The sequence below is a fragment of the Epinephelus fuscoguttatus genome, linkage group LG4, assembly GCF_011397635.1.
Source record: "Epinephelus fuscoguttatus linkage group LG4, E.fuscoguttatus.final_Chr_v1".
NCBI classification, from domain to species: Eukaryota; Metazoa; Chordata; class Actinopteri; order Perciformes; family Serranidae; genus Epinephelus; species Epinephelus fuscoguttatus.
The window spans coordinates 43,971,321-43,988,807 of NC_064755.1; the positions used below are offsets into that span (position 1 = coordinate 43,971,321).

The window sequence follows — 17,487 nt, forward strand, 5'->3', positions numbered from 1 at the left end:
CTCCACCTCTCCCTCTTGGTGACGGCCCACTGAGAGGTGGAGCAACAGTGAAAGAGGAGAGCTTGACAGTCACATGACCTGAAGTGAAAGTGAAAGTGTGTGTGAGTGACAGCAGAGCTGCAGTGGAGACGAGTCTCTCTGTTTCTCTGGAAAGAAACGTTCAACTGAATCCAGCAGGTTTTTCTCAGCAACAAACACTGGTGAGTTCACTGTCCTACAGAGGTTTCAAAGGTTCATATGAAAAATGTTTGGCCTGCTTTCAAATATTTCCACTCTAATAACAATATAAGCAGCAGTGTAGCAGTATTGTTCTATTATTTGATGTTTGATGTGACAGTAATGGAGAGTTAGTTTAACATAGTTTGATTATTTTTGAAACTTTTATTTGAATAACTAAAGTTTTCAGGTGGACTTTAACAGTGAACTCTGTTTTTATCTGTGAAATAACACGAGCGAACACTCCCCACTGCAGACTAGTCAGACTGGTTTTCCCACATGTTTTCATGTGCTGATAAAAATAAATGGTTTCTTGTTACCCTGGCGACCAATTAATGCCTGCCCAAATAAGCCCTGAGGAAATGCAGTTATCCTTCATATTCATATACTATGCAGACCTGCACAAACAGCATATTTATCAGATTTCAGATGAATGTCTGATGTTACTCATGTTGATGTGATCTGCTGTTTAATTCCTGTTTACAAAGCTTAATCCAACAAACAACACGTATAATAAACTTTTCACTTATTTCAGGCATATTTTCCACAGGATTCAAGACCTCAGTGGTAAAACCTCTTCCCAAGATATAAGACTTACAGCCTGATTTCAAATCTACCTTTTCTTAGCAAAATGTTTCGACAGAATTATTTTTAATCAGGGACTAGTTCATCTTACCAAAAGTGGCGTTTTAGAAAGGGTTCAGACTGGTTATCTCATAAACCACAGCACAGAGACGGCCCTACTCATGGTTGCACATGATTTCTGAATTATTGTGGATGAAAACAATATCAATGTTGTTCTCCTGTTAGACTTAAGTGCAGCATTTGATGCAGTCGACCACAGTGTTTTAATAGACTACTTAAAAAATGGGTTGGTCACTCTGACAGTGTTGTAGCTTGGTTTAGGTTGTGTTTAACTGACAGACAGTTTTTGTTGTCAGCCTTGGTGCTCATGTATCACAGACTCATATCATTACATGTGGTATTCCTCAAGGAGGCATTTTTGGACCCATTTTGTTTTCATTATATATGCTTCTACTTGGAAACATTATTAGCCATCACCACATTAATTACAATTTTTATGCTGATGACACGCAATTATACATCTCTGTCACACCAAATGCCCCTAATGCACTGGATGCTCTCACTGACATTAATGAATGGATGGGTAAAAACTTTTTAAAGCTGAATGAAGAAAAACTTTAGATTCTTTTAACTGGACTAAAAGCAGAAAAAGAAAACTGCACTCAATGTTTGGTGGCCTTAGCAAGCACATTAAAACTTGTATCACTAACCTGGGAGTGGTTTTAGGCTCTGATTTTAATTTTAACTCCCATTTTAATAAGGTCATCACAAAAAACCTTTTATTTGAAATATTGCTAAGGTCAGACCTTTTTTAACCCAGAAAGATCCCAAAAAAAACCTCACTCACGCTTTTATTACCGGCTGTTTAAACTACTGCAACTTTCTTTTCACTGCACTACCCAAAAAGTCAATTAAAAAACTACAGCTAGTCCAGAAAACTGCAGCTGGTGCAGCAGTGTTGACCAAAACAAGGAAAACGGATCACATGACCTTGCTGCTGAAGTCACTACACTGTCTCCCTGTATCTTTTCAAATTGATTTTAAAATGGTTTTAAAAAGCTGTACTAAACTTTTAAATGACCTTGTCCCTCCATATGTCAGAGCTTTTCTTTCATTTTATGTTCCAGCCACATCACTGAGGTCCTCCACTGCTTTACTTTTAAATGTTCCTCATGTGTCCCATAAAAGTACTGGTGAGAGCGCTTTCTGTTTTCACGCCCCTAAACTGTGGAATTCTTTACTTCTGGATATCAGAATTCTGGATAAAAACAGAATTCAGGATCCTTATATTTCATTGATCATAGTTTGATTATGTCAAACAAATAAAAAACAATATGTAGTCACTGTTTTGATGTTTCTCACTTTGTGTCTTCAGAGTGTCGATATGTCTGCTGCCAGCTGTCTGATGACTGAACATCAGTTTCTGTGCTCCATCTGTCTGGATGTGTTCACTGATCCAGTCACCACACCATGTGGACACAACTTCTGTAAAACCTGCATCACTGAACACTGGAGTACTAATGTCCCCTATCAGTGTCCAAACTGTAAGAAGGTTTTCAACACCAGACCTGAGCTGCAGGTCAACACTTTCTGAGATGGCTGCTCAGTTCAGACAGTCAGCTCAACAGAAAGCCAACAGCAGCAGCAGCTCAGAGCAACAAGTTTCCAAACCAGGAGAAGTTCCCTGTGACGTCTGCACTGGAACCAAACTGAAGGCCCTGAAGTCCTGCCTGGTGTGTCTGGAATCCTACTGTGAGACTCACCTGGAGCCTCATCTGACAAGATCAGGACTGAAGAAACATCAGCTGATCGACCCTGTGGAGAACCTGGAAGGCAGGATGTGTCTGAAGCACGATAAACTGCTGGAGCTGTTCTGTAAGACCGACCAGATGTGTGTCTGCATGCTCTGCACTGTTTTAGACCACAAGACACATGATGTTGTTCCTCTGAAAGAAGGATATGAAGGAAAGAAGGCCGAGCTGGGGAAGACAGAGGCTGAAATTCAGCAGATGATCCAGAGGAGACGACTGAAGATTGAGGAGATCAAACACTCAGTTGAGCTCAGTAAGGAAGATGCAGACAGAGAGATATCACATGGTGTTCAGGTCTTCACCGCTCTGAAGGAGTCTGTTGAGAGAAGCCAGGCTGAACTCATGGACACGATCAAAGAGAAGCAGAGAAAGACAGAGAAACAGGCTGAAGGCTTCATCAAAGAGCTGGAACAGGAAATCTCTGAGCTGAAGAAGAGGAGTACTGAGGTGGAGCAGCTCTCACGCTCTGAAGACCACCTCCACCTCCTCCAAAGCTTCATGTCCCTGAACACTGCTCCACCCACCAAGGACTGGACAGAGGTCAGTGTCCGTCCACGTTCATATGAGGGGACTGTGAGGAGAGCTGTGAGTCAGCTGGAGGAGACGCTCAGTAAACAGATGAAGAAGCTGTTTGAGGTCGAGCTGAAGAGGGTCCAGCAGTCTGCAGTGGATGTGACACTTGATCCAGATACAGCACATCCTGAACTCATCCTGTCTGCCGATGGAAGACAAGTTAAACATGGTGATGTAAAGAAGAACCTCCCAAACAATCCAGAGAGATTTGATACTTGTGTTGATGTCTTAGCAAAGCAGAGTATCTCTTCAGGAAGATTTTATTATGAGGTTCAGGTTAAAGGGAAGACCGATTGGGATTTAGGAGTGGCCAGAGAGTCGATCAACAGGAAGGGACCATTCACACTGAGCCCTCAGAATGGTTACTGGATGATATGGTTGAGGAATGAAAATGAGTACAAAGCTCTTGCTGGCCCTCCAGTCCGTCTCTCTCTGAAGTCTCAGCCTGAGAAGGTGGGGGTGTTTGTGGATTATGAGGAGGGTCTGGTCTCCTTTTATGATGTTGATGCTGCAGCTCTTATCTACTCCTTCACTGGCTGCTCCTTCACTGAGAAACTTTCCCCATTCTTCAGTCCTTGTCTTAACTATGGTGGTAAAAACTCTGCCCCTCTGATCATCTCTCCTGTCAATCGAGCATGTAGGAGAAGTTTAGTCACACAAAGTAGAACAACCATTTGATTTCCTACAGAAAGATTCACTCTCATTAATGTAATAAATGTATATTATTGGTGATGTACTGTGAATACATTGTTGATTTTTTAGATTCTGATCAATGTGGTTTTTCTTTTTTGTTTCTGTAAATGTTATTTGATGTGTCAAGTTGCTACTTACTACGACAACACAAAAATTTAATCACACTGCTGATATTATCTCATGGATAGTCGTTGTTTAATACACTCTTTATTTGTCAAAGTTATAGTCCCTTGCAGGAGTTGGGCTACTTCTCATTGAAACAAAAGAAGACAGGAAGTGTCATCTTTACAGCAGCTACTGTTCGTCCCTCCCACTCCATCTCATGTATAGTCTGATTTATTCCAATGACTTCATTACCTGCCTTCAAGACTGTTGAATCATCGAAAACAAATGTGCTCAGAAATAAGAAGCATTTGTACATTTCTTAAATGTCTCTGTGCCAAATTCAGAACTTTATATTGTCTGATAATTGTATATAGATAACAGTGTGGTCATGCACACTTTATTTGTCAATAAGAGCTTTTCAAAATAAGATGTTTTCAGCATTTCAGTTTTTACCTTTGCAAAGTGCGATCAGTTTATAAGATATGATCCATTGTCACAGATTAAACTACTAAAAGTATATGAAGTAGTTAAAATTAGCTCCACCATGACCAACAGCAACATTAAAGTACTGCTTACAAATGAATTCATTAAAATGATGCAGTAATACAATAACACTGACAGTATTCACTCTACATTATGTGTACTTTTACTGTTCATACTCTAAGTACATTTTGTTGCTGATACTTGTGTACTTTTACTACAGTGACATTTTAAATGCAGGACTGTTGCATGTTATTAAGTATTTCTCAGTGGTGGAATCAAACTAAGTACATTTACTCGAGTACTGTCATTAGGTACACATTCATTTCATTCCATTTATATCACATGGTATGGAGTACAAACATTACGTACAACAACAAAACTCCGGCACACACCATGGCTAAGGTGCAATCAATGTTACCTGAAAACGAGGAAGGGCATTCTTCAAAAAAAAAAAAAAAAACCCACAGAGTTGACAAATTTGTTTCATTTGAACATTCAAACAAAATATAATACTCATCTCCCACACGATTATCATCACAGATCCTCTGGTTTCTATCCAGCCCATTATATCTTCCACTGAATTTTGGAATTCTGGTGTTTTTTCCCCTAAGCAGCAGTGTAGCAGTATTGTTATATTATTTGATGTTTGATGTGACAGTAATGGAGAGTTAGTTTAACATAGTTTGATTATTTTTGCAACTTTTATTTGAATAACTAAAGTTTTCAGGTCGACTTTAACAGTGAACTCTGTTTTTATCTGTGAAATAACACGAGCTAACACTCCCCACTGCAGACCAGTCAGACTGGTTTCCCCACATGTTTTCATATGCTGGCACATTTAATTGGTTGCTTGTTGCCTTGGCGACCAATTAATGCCAGCCCAAATAAGCCCTGAGGAAATGCAGTTATCCTTCATATTCATATGCTATGCAGACCTGCACAAACATATTTTCCAGTTTCCACTCTTCTCAAAATGTCCAATCTGGATAACTCAGACTGAAAGACTTACAGACTGATTTCAAATCTACCTTTTCTAAGCAAATGTTTGAGACAGATGGAGTTAATCGTTTAACTTAGGTTCAGGAGCAGGACCACGGCTCAACCACTCCTCTAATCACCTGACTTACGTATATATACCAGCACAGCGCTACCACAGGCCTGTCAGATCTCTCGAACATTGGCGACCCTACGTTTCTCAGCAAGTGTGTTTTTCGTGTACTCACCAAGATGGATTATGCGCTGCAAGTCAACCCGTCCGGGTCCGACTCCGACAACTTGTACGACTCCCTGTTTGAGCCAGGTGATCCTCTGACTCCATCTCAGCAGTCTGCCGGTAGCCGACACTCCCAGGGGAGCCGGCCACGCTCCGTGGTCCACATCCCTCAGTCTCGCCGTGGTTCTCTGTTGGGCTCCATCAACGAGATTGTCCCGACTCCTAGCGTGTCCCAGGCCTCCTCTCTTTCGTCCTTGTGGGTGGGAAATCGATGCCGCGTCCACAACCGTGGGAGCCAGTGGCAGTCTTCTCCTCCTCCTTCCAGCAGCAGTGCAGCGACTAATATACCTCGCTGCTCCCGCGGCGCTCTGTCGCGCTCCACTCTGCCATCTCCACCATCTCCACATCCATAACAAGAGCCCGACATCAGGGATCGGACCATCGCCCGGCTCCAGCCGTTCCTGAGGGCAAAAACATCTCCTTCCACTGCAGCGACACTAAGTCCAGGCTGTTCCAGCTCTATTCAGCCGCTGTCCGGGCCCCCGAGACCTCAGCTCCTTCTCCCAAGCCGGCCGCACTTCCGGGTTCCCTTCCGGGTTCCCTTCCGGGGCCTTCTCCCGCCAGCGCCACCGTCTGTGACGTCACGGCGCCTCCACCACTCCAGCTGGAGCAGCCTCTCTCATTCATTCCCCCAGCCGGGGGTCAGGTCGTATCACCCCCTGTGCCTGCTCCCTCTGATGCAGATATGTCACACGCAATATCTGCCCTCTTCTCCTGCCTGTCTCGCAGGCCTCCACTCTCACCCCGTGCACACACATCCTCCATCCCCACATCCCTTTCCTTTACCCTTCCCTCCAACTATCCTGTTCCGGCTGGCATCACAGCCCAGGAGCCCCGTCCTGCAGCACAAGGGGCTCCTCCGGCGGGTGTTTCACCGCCTTCCACTCTCTTTCTGACGTGTCTCTCCTTACCCCTTCCATACCCCCTCCCTCTCCTGCGACTTATGTGGCACCCCTTCTCACCCAGCCTCTGCATGCACTATCATGGCTCCTCCACCTCTGTAGGTTTCGGCGGGTATTACGGGGGGAGGTGGTTTGCCGCTGCTTGGCTTCCGAGTTCGAGTCACACAGCGTAGAACAACCATTTGACAAAGCTCCTCTCGTGCGAGCTGTATCCTGTGATCATCGCCACTCTAATTTGGGGGCACGAATGATCAAAAAAAAATAAATAAATAAAAATGCATCACTATTCACTCTGACAACACAGCAGTAGTAGATATCATCAATAAAGGCCGGTCCCGTTCACCAGCCATCATGCCATTCACCCGCAGACTCACTCTCATCTCCGCTCAGCATCAATTCATCCTCCGTGCGTCTCACATTCCCGGTCACCACAACGCCATCGCTGACTCACCTTCCCACTTCATTTTCCAGAAATTCAGGTGCTTGGCTCCAGACTCGGATGTCCATCCCACACCAATCCCACAGTTTTCAGCGACCATATTCAATTAAATCTTCATCTGGCAAATCTCACTCGCACCTCCCAAGAAGCCATCCTAAACAGTTTAGCATCAAGCACGCTATCCAATTACCTCACCGGCGGGAATTCTTTCAAGAATTACCACACCACTTATCATCTACCATTTCCCTCTCTGGACGCCATGTCCACGTGCAACTTCATCACACACTGTCATACTGTAACAAAGATCCGGGCCTCCAGCATTCAAACATATCTGGCTGGTATCAATTTATTCCATAAATTATCCTCCGGCCTCCCTTGTCAGTCAATCTCGTACTCTCACGTCACCATGTTAATCAAAGGCTTACGAAAGCACGAACCGGCGCCAACAGCCAGACGCCTTCCTCTCACCTCCAATCTGCTCCGCCACGGCATATGCACTCTGCGCTCTGGTTACATTTCTCCCACAGTCGACTTAACACTGGAATCAATGTTTCTACTCGCTTTCTTCGGATTTCGGAGGTGCTCTGAATTCACTCCAACCTCATCTGTCTATGATCCTTCCCGTCATCCCAGTCTATCCAACATCACCACTCACACTTCTGACTCGCTCATATTCACACTCCGCAGGAGTAAAACTGATCAGTTAGGAGCATCCTTTCCCATCTACAGTGGTGGAAAAAAGTTTTCAGACACCCTTAAAATTTTACACAATCTCAAATATTACCATGAAATATTTGTGGAAAAATCTTTTTTGTGTTTCAAAAGGTGTGGCTGCATTAGACAGATACAAACAAATATAAATTATATTTTTTTGTTTATTGTTTACAAGAAAAACTAACAAAACTAAATTCTTGACAGTTTCAATATGTCAGTTCTATCAAAGTCAACAAATAACAGTAGTAGAGCTCTAATCCTGGCTGGCATGTTCCCCACGAGCCTTTCACACTGTTGAGGGGTAATCTTGTCCCATTCTTCTTGAATTACTGCTTTTAATTCTTCTAAATTCTTTGGTTTATGCTTTGAAACAGACCTTTTGATAATCCACCACAGATTTTCAATGGGGTTCATATCCAGGGATTGAGCTGGCCACTCTAAGACCTGGATACTGTGCTCCTGCAGCCAAGTTCTACTGGCCTTGGATGTGTGGCAAGGGGCATTATCTTGTTGAAACATCCAGTTTTTACCTCGACGGAACAGTGCACGCGCAGAAGGGAGCATGTGGGTTGGGTTCAATGTGCCATCACAGACAGTGAGATGACCAACACCAGCAGCACTCATGCATCCCCAAACCATGATACTGCGTCCACCATGCTTGACAGTAGGTACTGTACATGCTGGAGATAATGCTTCGCCTGGCCTTCTCTTCCACTCACATTAGTAGGAGGAAGATAAAGCTGGAAACTGGACTCATCTGACCACAAATCTTCCAGTTCCTGGCTGTCCAGTTCTTGTGTGCCTGGGCCCAACGGCGCTTATAACCTCTGTCTCTCATTGATCAGGGCTTTTGATAGCCTTGTAGGGACCTTAAGCCATGATCTAAAAGTCGGCCACGTCACAGTGTGGGTGGAACACTGGACACCAGTTTGGTTTGACCACTGCTGCTGAAGCTCCTGTAATGTCATTCGGCGGTTTGCCTGCACATGCGGATCAGGATGCGGTCATTTCTTGCTGAAGAAACCCTTGCCCAGATCTTGGTTTGTCTTCCAAGCTGTTGGTTCTGCATTTCTGCAGTGGAGATGTATCCAACTGCCAACTGCTGAAGGACTGCATCTGCACTTCCTGGCTATCTGGCAGCAGCTGTAGCCTTCCTGGCTGAGAATCTTTATCTTCAGGCGTGTTTCCTGCGTTAGGTTCCTTGTTTTAGCCATTTTTGTGTCTGAAGAACTTTCAAATGTGCTGGCTTTATATAGACATGAAGCTTGGCAACAAAAATTGTGTCTTTTAATAAAAAGAATGACCTTCATCACTGGTACCAAAATGACCCAATACTCAAAATTTCTTATGTATTTTTATGGAACCAATCAATTTTAAGTTTTTAATGGCTTTTTTTAGGATTTATTTAGTATTTTGGCTGTGACTGTACTAAAAGAAATTGCACTTGAAGACCTAAGAGTGATTCTTAATGCAGTATTTCACAAATGCATGGGGTGTCCGAAAACTTTTTTCCACCACTGTACATCTTTTGCCTCAACTCCTTTCTCGGCTCACATGAGCCACTGACCAGATACATCCACACCTGGTATTCCGCCCGCGTCTCACCACAAGATCCCCTCTTCCCCACCGAAACAGGGAGGATGGCCACCCGTTTCTGGTTCCAGAAACACTTCCATAATATCCTTCGGCTCTCGGAAATTTCATCAGATCATTACTCTTGCCATTCGCTCCGTATCGGCGCTCCCTCCTCAGCTGCCAGATCAGGAATTTCAGACCAAGTCATCCAGGTCCTCGGCTGCCGGTCTTCACAAGCACATCAAACCTACATCCACAATAACCTCAATGATCTCTGTCTAGCACACAACAGACTAAGTCTCACTTAACCAGACTCTTTTGGGGGCTTCCTAAACAGCACGGGCGCACCAGGACACGAGATGGAACCCCCACACTGAGTCTCTCCGCCCACATCTACACCTCACCCAGTCCGACCCTCTGATGACGTCATCTCCATCCCGTTCACTCATCTGCAAATCTGCACTCCCCCATTCATAAACATTTCTCTGACAATCATATTTTCATTAAATCTTTGAAACTGCATTTTGTTGTGGTGTGGTCCTTGCTAGTGAAAATTGTTTTAAAGCCACTTCTAGTTCATCTTACCAACAGTGGTGTTTCAGAGAGGGTTCAGACTGGTTAGCGCATAAACCACAGCACAGAGATTTTTTTGTCAGCCTGGGTGCTCATGTATCACAGACTCATGGTTCACTTGGAACCATTATGAGCCATCACCACATTAATTACAATTTATGCTGATGATACACAATTATACATCTCTGTCACACCAAATGCCCCTAATGCACTTGATGCTCTCATGGCCTGTCTCACTGACATCAATGGGTAAAAACTTTTTGAAGCTGAATAAAGAAAAAGTGATTCTTTTAATTGGACCAAAAGCAGCGAGAGATAAACTGCACTTAATGTTTGGTGGAACTTGCATGTGTATCAAAACTTGTATCACTAAACTGGGAGTAGTTTTAGGCTCTGGTTTTAATTTTGATTCTCATTTTAACAGGGTCATCAAAACACCCTTTTTTCATCTTTGCAATATTGCCAAGGTCAGACCTTTTTTAACCCAGAAAGATCCCGAAACCTCATTCACACTTCTATTACCAGCCGTTTAAACTACTGCAACTCCCTTTTCACGGCACTTCCCAAAAAGTCAATAAGAAAACCTCGGTTGGTCCAGAACGCTGCAGCCAGAGTGTTGAATAAAACAAGATAAATGGATCACATGACTCGCAGTCACCACACTGGCTTCCTGTGTCTTTTAGAATTGACTTTAAAGTTGATATACTTGTTCATAAAGCTTTAAATGACCTTGTCCCTCCATTTGTCAGAGATTTTCTATCATTTTATGTTCCAGCCAGATCAATGAGGTCCTCCACTGCTTTACTTTTAAATGTTCCTCATGTGTCCCATAAAAGTACTGGTGAGAGCGCTTTCTGTTTTCACGCCCCTAAGCTGTGGAATTTGTTACCTCTGGATATCAGAGTTCTGGATAACAACAGAATTCAGGATCCTTATATTACATTGATCATAGTTTGATTATGTCAAACAAATAAAAAACAATATGTAATCACAGTTTGGATGTTTCTCACTTTGTGTCCTCAGAGTGTCGATATGTCTGCTGCCAGCTGTCGGCTGTCTGAAGATCACTTTCTGTGCTCCATCTGTCTGGATGTGTTCACTGATCCAGTCACCACACCATGTGGACACAACTTCTGTAAAACCTGCATCACTGAACACTGGAATATTAACGTCCCCTATCAGTGTCCAAACTGTAAAGAGGTTTTCAGCACCAGACCTGAGCTGCAGGTCAACACTTTCATCTCTGAGATGGCTGCTCAGTTCAGACAGTCAGCTCGACAGAAAGCCAGCAGCAGCAGCAGCTCAGAGCAACAAGTTTCCAAACCAGGAGAAGTTCCCTGTGACGTCTGCACTGGAACCAAAATGAAGGCCCTGAAGTCCTGCCTGGTGTGTCTAGCCTCCTACTGTGAGACTCACCTGGAGCCTCATCTGACAAGTTCACGCCTGAAAAGACATCAGCTGATCGACCCTGTGGAGAACCTGGAAGGCAGGATGTGTACGAAGCACGATAAACTGCTGGAGCTGTTCTGTAAGACCGACCAGATGTGTGTCTGCATGCTCTGCACTGTTTTAGACCACAAGACACATGATGTTGTTCCTCTGAAAGAAGGATATGAAGGAAAGAAGGCCGAGCTGGGGAAGACAGAGGCTGAAATTCAGCAGATGATCCAGAAGAGACGACTGAAGATTGAGGAGATCAAACACTCAGTGGAGCTCAGTGAGGAAGATGCAGACAGAGAGATAGCAGATGGTGTTCAGGTCTTCACCGCTCTGAAGGAGTCTGTTGAGAGAAGCCAGGCCGAGCTCATGGACACCATCAAAGAGAAGCAGAAAGACAGAGAAACAGGCTGAAGGCTTCATCAAAGAGCTGGAACAGGAAATCTCTGAGCTGAAGAAGAGGAGCACTGAGGTGGAGCAGCTCTCACGCTCTGAAGACCACCTCCACCTCCTCCAAAGCTTCATGTCCCTGAACACTGCTCCACCCACCAAGGACTGGACAGAGGTCAGCGTCCGTCCACCTTCATATGAGGGGACTGTGAGGAGAGCTGTGAGTCAGCTGGAGGAGACGCTCAGTAAACAGATGAAGAAGCTGTTTGAGGTCGAGCTGAAGAGGGTCCAGCAGTCTGCAGTGGATGTGACACTCGATCCTGATACAGCACAGCCCTATCTCATCCTGTCTGATGACGGAAAACAAGTTAAACATGGTGATGTAAAGAAGAATCTCCCAAACAATCCAGAGAGATTTGATACTTGTGTTGATGTCTTAGCAAAGCAGAGTTTCTCTTCAGGAAGATTTTATTATGAGGTTCAGGTTAAAGGGAAGACTGGGTGGGATTTAGGAGTGGCCAGAGAGTCGATCAACAGGAAGGGACAGATCACACTGAGACCTCAGAATGGTTACTGGACGATATGTTTGAGGAATGAAAATAAGTACAAAGCATTTGCTGGCCCTTCAGTCAGTCTCTCTCTGAAGTCTCGGCCTGAGAAGGTGGGGGTGTTTGTGGATTATGAGGAGGGTCTGGTCTCCTTTTATGATGTTGATGCTGCAGCTCTTATCTACTCCTTTACTGGCTGCTCCTTCACTGAGAAACTCTACCCATTCTTCAGTCCCTGTCCTAAATATGGTGGTAAAAACTCTGCCCCTCTGATCATCTCTCCTGTCAATCAAGCACGTAGGAGCAGTTTGTATAGAGATACTCCATTTTAACTAAAACTAATAGCATCAGCCACACAAAGTAGAACAAGCATCTGATTTTCTACAGAAAGATTCACTCTCATTTAATGTAATAAATGGATATTATTGGTGATGTACTGTGAATACATTGTTGATTTTTTAGATTCTGATTAATGTGGTTTTTCTCTTTTGTTTCTGTAAATGTTTTTATTTGATGTGTCACGTTGCTACTTACTACTACAACACAAAGATTTAATCACACTGCTGATATTATCTCATGTGTAGTCTTTATTTAATATTCTCTTTATTTGTCAAAGTTATAGTCCCTTACAGGAGTTGGGCTACTTCTCATTGAAACAAAAGAAGACAGGAAGTGTCATCTTTACAGCAGCTACTGTTCGTCCCTCCCACTCCATCTCATGTATAGTCTGATTTATTCTAATGGCTTCATTACCTGCCTTCAAGACTGTTGAATCATCAAAAACAAATGTGCTCAGAAATAAGAAGCATTTGTACATTTCTTAAATGTCTCTGTGCCAAATTCAGAACTTTATATTGTCTGATAATTGTATATAGATAAGAAGTGTTGTCATGCACACTTTATTTGTTAAGAGCTTTTCAAAATAAGATGTTTTAATGATTTTAGGTTGTAAGATTTCAAATTAAGGAAGAAATTAAGAGATCTCTGTGTGGTGTGTTTTCAGGGGTAAATTAAGGATTAGCTCTTGATTCATTTTGGTACAAAAATAATTGACATGAACTTTAAACATCAACAGAATCTGATGCTAAAACATTGAGCTGCAGTGGTTTTACACACCAGAGAAGAAGAAACAGTTTAGTCTCAACAGTCTGTTGTGTTATTTTCATTTTATTTTGTCCACCTCTCTGCAGACTGTTTGTACAGCTTCAACAAAGTCAACAAAAACTCAACAAATGGAAACAAACAAAGTTTCCACTGGATGCATTTTTTTCTTTACATTAACTCAAGTACTGTACTTATGTAAAATACAAGTGTGTGAAAAAACTGCCTGTGAATATTTCAGTGCTGTGCTACTTTATACTTCTACTTCACCACATTTAAAACTAAAGTATTGGATTGTATTTTTTTCCTAATAAACATTTTACAAATAAAACATGATCCGTTTATAAAATATGATCCATCGTTGTCTGTTCATTGTATATAGATAACGGTGTGGTCATGCACACTTTATTTGTCAATAAGAGCTTTTCAAAATAAGATGTTTTCAGCATTTCAGTTTTTACCTTTGCAAAGTGCAATCAGTTTATAAAATATGATCCATTGTCACAGATTAAACTACTAAAAGTATATGAAGTAGTTAAAATTAGCTCCACCATGACCAACAGCAACATTAAAGTACTGCTTACAAATGAATTCATTAAAATGATGCAGTAATACAATAACACTGACAGTATTCACTCTGCATTGTGTGTACTTTTACTGTTCATACTCTAAGTACATTTTGTTTCTGATACTTGTGTACTTTTACTGCAGTGACATTTTAAATGCAGGAATGTTGTTTGTAATTAAGTATTTTTCAGTGGTGGAATCAAACTAAGTACATTTACTCGAGTACTGTCATTAGGTACACATTCATTTCATTCCATTTATATCACATGGTATGGAGTACAAACATTACGTACAATAACAAAACTCCGGCACACACCATGGCTAAAGTACAATCAATGTTACTTAAACAGAGGAAGGACATTCTTCAAAACAAAACACAGAGTTGACAAATTTGTTTCATTCAGACATTCCAACAAAATATAATACTCATCTCCCACACGATTATCATCACAGATCCTCTGGTTTCTATCTAGCCCTTTATATCTTCCACTGAATTTCGGAATTCTGGTGTTCTTTCCCCTAAAATTACAAATCGCCTGTCTGTACTTTTTGTTTTCATGCTACATACTTCTCCTTACTTAAAATACTTATAATAAATGTTCCTGATCAAACTTTTACTGAGGGAAGGATTTGAAGAGAGGATTTTTACCTGTACTGGAGTATTGTCACAGTGTGGTATTAGTACTTTGACTTCAGTAAAGGATCTGAATACTTCCTCCACCTCTCCCTCTTGGTGACGGCCCACTGAGAGGTGGAGCAACAGTGAAAGAGGAGAGCTTTAAAGTCCTGAAATCAAAGTGAAAGTGTGTGTGAGTGACAGCAGAGCTGCAGTGGAGACGAGTCTCTCTGTTTCTCTCTAAAGAAACATTCAACTGAATCCAGCAGGTTTTTCTCAGCAACAAACACTGGTGAGTTCACTGTCCTACAGAGGTTTCAAAGGTTCATATGAAAAATGTTTGGCCTGCTTTCAAATATTTCCACTCTAATAACAATATAAGCAGCAGTGTAGCAGTATTGTTCTATTATTTGATGTTTGATGTGACAGTAATGGAGAGTTAGTTTAACATAGTTTGATTATTTTTGAAACTTTTACTTGAATAACTAAAGTTTTCAGGTGGACTTTAACAGTGAACTCTGTTTTTATCTGTGAAACAACACGAGCTAACACTCCCCACTGCAGACCAGTCACACTGGTTTCCCCATGTTTTCATATGCTGGTACAAATAAATGGTTTCTTGTTACCATGGCGACCAATTAATGTCAGCCCAAATAAGCCCTGAGGAAATGCAGTTATCCTTCATATTCATATACTATGCAGACCTGCACAAACAGCATATTTATCAGATTTCAGATGAATGTGGTGTTACTCATATTGATGTTATCTGCTGTGTAAATCCTGTTTACAAAGCCTACCCCAACAAACACACATATAATAAACTCCGTATTTAATTCAGGCATATTTTCCACAGTGTTCAAGACCTCAGTGGTAAGGGTCCATGTCATTGGTTCGACAGCCCATTGGTTCGACATCCCATTAATCCGACTGTCCGCGGTGCTGAACGGCTCACGTGTTTGTATATACAGCTCGGCTTGCTTGAACAGGCTCACAGGCTTATGTGTGACTTTCTTTTTCATTTTAACCCACACCATGATCTTTTCCTGACCCTAACCAAGTGGTTTTTGTGCCTAAACCTAACCAGACCTTAACCACAGGGCATCATGATGATTTCAGAACAGACTTTGGAACAATGAGTTTAATATGGTCAGAACAATGGGATGTCAAACCAATGGGCAGTTCCCAGTGGTAAAACCACTTCTCAAAAAATCCAATCTAGATTACTCAGATTTAAAGAATTACAGGCTGATTTCAAATCTACCTTTTCTTAGCAAAATTTTTAGACAGAATTATTTTTAATCAGCGACTAGTTCATCTTACCAAAAGTGGAGTTTTCGAAAGGGTTCAGACTGGTTGTCTCATAAACCACAGCACAGAGACAGCCCTACTCAAGGTTGCACATTATCTCTGAATTTTTGTGGATGAAAACAATATGGATGTTGTTCTCCTGTTTGTCTTAAGTGCAGCATTTGATGCAGTTGACCACAGTATATCAATAGACGACTTAAAAAGGGTTTCAGTTTTTGGTCACCCTGGGTGCTCATGTATCACAGACTCATAACATGTGGTCTTCTTCAAGGAGGCATTTTTGAACCCATTTTGTTTTCATTATATATGCTTCCACTTGGAAAGATTATTAGCCAATCCACATTAATTACAATTTTTATGCTGATGATACACAATTATACATCTCTGTCACACCAAATGCCCGTAATGCACTTGATGCTCTCATGGCCTGTCTCACTGATATTAATGAATGGATGGTAAAATACATTTTAAAGCTGAATGAAGAAAAACCTGAGATTCATTTCACTGTACCAAAAGCAGCAAGATAAAAAAAAAAAACTGCACTCAATGTTTGATGACCTTAGCAAGCACAATAAAACTGACCTGGGAGTGGTTTTAGACTCTGATTTAAATTCTAATTATCATTTTAACAGGGTCATCAAAACACCCTTTTATTTCAAATATTGCTAAGGTCAGACCTTTTTGAACCCAGAAAGATCCCAAAACACTCATTCACACTTTTATTACCAGTTGTTTAAACTACTGCAACTTCCTTTTCACCTCACTACCCAAAAAGTCAATTAAAAAACTATAGCTAGTCCAGAACACTGCAGCCGGAGTGTTGACCAAAACAAGGAAAACGGATCACATGACCCCGCTGCTGAAGTCACTACACTGGCTTCCTGTATCTTTTCAAATTGATTTTGAAGTTGTTTTACTTGTTTATAAAGCTTTAAATGACCTCGTCCCTCCATATGTCAGAGCTTTTCTATCATTTTATGTTCCAGCCACATCACTGAGGTCCTCCACTGCTTTACTTTTAAATGTTCCTCGTGTGTCCCATAAAAGTACTGGTGAGAGCACTTTCTGTTTTTGCGCCCCTAAACTCTGGAATTCGTTACCTCTGGATATCAGAATGTCAAGCTCTCTTGGTATTTTTAAATGTAAATTGAAGAATTATCTTTTTATTCTGGCTTTTAATGTGAAGTAACATTACAGTCTAAATTTTAGATTTTTTTTTTAACCATTGGTTTTTACCTTCACATATCCCTCCTGTTCATTCATTCATTCATTCATTCATCTTCTAACTGCTTCATCCTCTTGGGGGTCGCGGGGGGGCTGGAGCCTATCCCTGGACATCCCTGGTACACCCTGGACAGGTCACCAGACTATCGCAGGGCTGACACACAGAGACAAACAACCATTCACGCTCACATTCACACCTACGGACAATTTAGAGTTATCAATTAACCTAGTCCCCAATCTGCATGTCTCTGGACTGTGGGAGGAAGCCGGGGTGCCCGGAGAGGACCCACGCTGACACGGGGAGAACATGCAAGCTCCACACGGAGGGGCTCCCACACCCGGGATCGAACCAGC

At 42.1% G+C, this 17,487-nt stretch overlaps 2 protein-coding genes and 2 pseudogenes across 5 annotated transcripts in view; all 4 read left to right on the forward strand.

Moving 5' to 3' along the window:
* The window catches only part of LOC125887009 (E3 ubiquitin-protein ligase TRIM21-like), a 403,613-nt gene that overhangs the window by 18,787 nt on the left and 367,339 nt on the right, over positions 1-17,487 (forward strand). For 2 of the 3 annotated variants that reach the window (XM_049573461.1, XM_049573466.1), the window contains exon 1: positions 14,795-14,870. The exons of the other annotated variant lie outside the window; for it this stretch is intronic. The gene's annotated coding sequence lies outside the window, so the exon portion shown is untranslated. Of the gene's footprint in view, positions 1-14,794; positions 14,871-17,487 lie in introns of those variants that run through there. 3 annotated transcript variants of the gene reach the window in all.
* Positions 103-17,487, forward strand: part of LOC125887010 (E3 ubiquitin-protein ligase TRIM21-like) — a 400,559-nt gene continuing 383,174 nt past the window's right edge. The window contains exon 1 of one of the 2 annotated variants that reach the window (XM_049573468.1): positions 103-177. The gene's annotated coding sequence lies outside the window, so the exon portion shown is untranslated. Of the gene's footprint in view, positions 178-14,798; positions 14,871-17,487 lie in introns of those variants that run through there. The other variant, XM_049573471.1, reaches the window with a different exon arrangement.
* On the forward strand, positions 106-5,035 carry LOC125887012 (E3 ubiquitin-protein ligase TRIM21-like; annotated as a pseudogene).
* Positions 10,927-13,078, forward strand: LOC125887011 (E3 ubiquitin-protein ligase TRIM21-like; annotated as a pseudogene).